The 2,847-nt window shown below is 35.6% G+C and overlaps 1 protein-coding gene across 4 annotated transcripts in view; it reads left to right on the top strand.

Annotated features, from left to right (window-relative positions):
* dtnbp1b (dystrobrevin binding protein 1b) overlaps positions 1–2,847 on the top strand; it is a 37,416-nt gene that overhangs the window by 21,996 nt on the left and 12,573 nt on the right. The gene's annotated exons all lie outside the window — the stretch shown is intronic.

Genomic DNA, 2,847 nt, shown 5'->3' with positions numbered 1-2,847 from the left:
ACACACACACACACACACACACACACACACGGTTAGTCAGATGAAGGAGATAAATTGGACACTGAGTGAGGAATGACATAGAGAAAGGGAGCTTTTCATCAAGTCTCCTAGGGTTGTTGGTGTGGTGTTCATCATGACAGAGCTCTGGTGGGAGCTCATTGTTCCCTTCTTTGTGTAAGTGTGTGTCCATCTGCAGTGAGCCCCTTCAGGGCCCAGTCTGTTTTATCAGGTCTGTGTGAGAGTGCCCACTCTGATCCTGCAGTACAGTCAACAGTCATGAAGCAGTGTATTGATTTACAAAGTAAAGGCAGAGACTGGTGCTGTCAGAGACTGTCAGTATGACCTGGGGTGCAAATGCACTAAATATAAAGAAGGTTATGTTTAAATTGCAGAAGACAACTGACCAACCGCTGACTTCTATATGTGGGGCTCTGTCCTCTGTCAGTCTGCTTAGCTACTTTTCGGGGATTAAACAGTGTACCACTGGTTATACTGCAATGTCACTGTTTTTGTAATGGGTTGCTCTTTGCATGCTGTCCTGCTTTCACAATTGTCACATGCACACACACACACCAACACACAACACGCACACACCAAACAAACACACACCCCCACACACACACACACACACACACACACACACACCTCAAACTGAAAATACATATACATACATATACATACAACTTTATAAGAACCCCAACTAGTCAAGATGAGAGCGGTGCAGCAGAGGCCCCTCTTGAGTTATCAGCACAGACTTCATGAGAGCAGGGCCAGCAACCCCTTAGCACTAGAGGTCCAAGACAGTGAGGAGAGAGATGCTTTATGCCAGTCTAAGACCTGCAAAACCTTGCAGTCTGAATACCAAAGATTACTAACTAAAATAAAATAATGATAAAATAACAGTGGACTCGTGTAGGTATGATAAAAAATGAACTACTACACAGGTCTTCCAACGTTCAAAACCTTGATGGTATTATTTACATTCATCCAAGATGCTATTCCAGAGAGTTCAATGAGTGTGATGACAAGATCTCAGAGCAAGTGATGAATACATAACAGAGAATTTTGGTCTGCTTGATAACCTTCTCCCTGGAGATTTAATACTAGCAGACAGAGGTTTTGACATAAAACAAGCAGTTGGCTTGCATTGTGCACTAGTGGTAACTCCTAACTCCTATTCTCTTTATGTGAATATATATTTCTATCCATACAACAAAGTGTGCATATTTCATGTTAAATACAATCAATTGAGTCTGCACTTGGTAGTAATAAGAATGGGAATGTTTCAGCTTCAAATTATCATCACTCATTTAAAGACACAACTTGCTGTTCAGGGATTCCTTTAGGTTGCTGTTATTTGCACATCAAGGGCAATACACTTCTACAAGGCCACTGCCACAACAGTCACAAGAAGTTATTGCATCAGGGAATGCTCCCAAGTAGGTAAACTATGCATTGATGATACACAATACAGCAACATTTTTGACATGCTATACTATGACTTTTTTGTCAAGTTTTTCAAAATGATATATCACTTTTGTCGGCATGCTATGACTTTTTTGACATGCTTACAATTATTTTTCAACAGGCTATACTTACATTTCACCACTTTTTGTTGACATGCTATAGTATGACTTTTTTGACATGCTTATGACCTTTTTATCACTTTTTTGACATGCTATATTTACTTTCCACCACTTTTGTTGACATTCTATACTATACATTTTTTCAACGTACTATAACTTTTTTATCACTGTTTAGACATGTTATACTATGACTTTTTAATCACTTTTTTGACATGCTGTACTTTATCTTTTTATCACTTTTTTGACATGCTGTACTATATCTTTTTATCACTTTTTGACATGCTATACTATGACTTTTTATCACTTTTTTGACATGCTATACTATGACTTTTTATCACTTTTTTGACATGCTATACTATGACTTTTCATCACTTTTTTGACATGCTGTACTTTATCTTTTTATCACTTTTTTGACATGCTGTACTATAACTTATTATCACTTTTTTGACATGTTATACTATGACTTTTTTATCACTTTTTTGACATGCTGTACTATATCTTTTTATCACTTTTTTGACATGCTGTAAGTTTTTCAAAATGCTACATACCTTTTGTTGGCATGCTATACTTACATTTCACCACTTTTTGTTGACATGCTGTACTATGACCTTTTTGACATGCTAATCTATGACCTTTTTATCACTTTGTTGACATGCTATATTTACTTTCCACCACTTTGTTGACATGCTATACCATACATTTTTTCAACAAACTATGACTTTTTTATCACTTTTTAGACATGCTGTACTACATCTTTTTATCACTTTTTTGATACGCTATACCATGACTTTTTTATCAAGTTTTTCAAAATGCCATACTATGACTTTTTATCTTTTGGATCAGTTATGACTTTTGTAATCAATATTGTTTACATGCTATTTATGAGTTTTTATCACTTTTTGACATGCTATACTATGACTTTATCATTATTCAACATACTATTCTACTTTTCACCACTTTTGTCGGCATGCTATGACTTTTTTTGACATGCTATACTATGATTTTATTGACTATTTTGACATCCTATACTGATGTTTTTTTGACATACTAAACTATGACTTTTTGACATGCAATACTATGACTTTTTTACCACTTTTTTGGACATGCTATACTTACTTTTCACCACTTTTGTCGGCATGCTATGACTTTTTTGACATGCTATACAATGATTTTTTAACATGCTACACATACGTTTCACCACTTTTTATTGCCATGCCATACTATGACTGTTTTAACATGCTAAACTATGACTTTTTTGACA

This window comes from Etheostoma spectabile, chromosome 14 (genome assembly GCF_008692095.1).
Source record: "Etheostoma spectabile isolate EspeVRDwgs_2016 chromosome 14, UIUC_Espe_1.0, whole genome shotgun sequence".
NCBI classification, from domain to species: Eukaryota; Metazoa; Chordata; class Actinopteri; order Perciformes; family Percidae; genus Etheostoma; species Etheostoma spectabile.
Note: the sequence above shows the minus strand (reverse complement) of the source record. Positions and strands in the feature narration are given on the sequence as shown.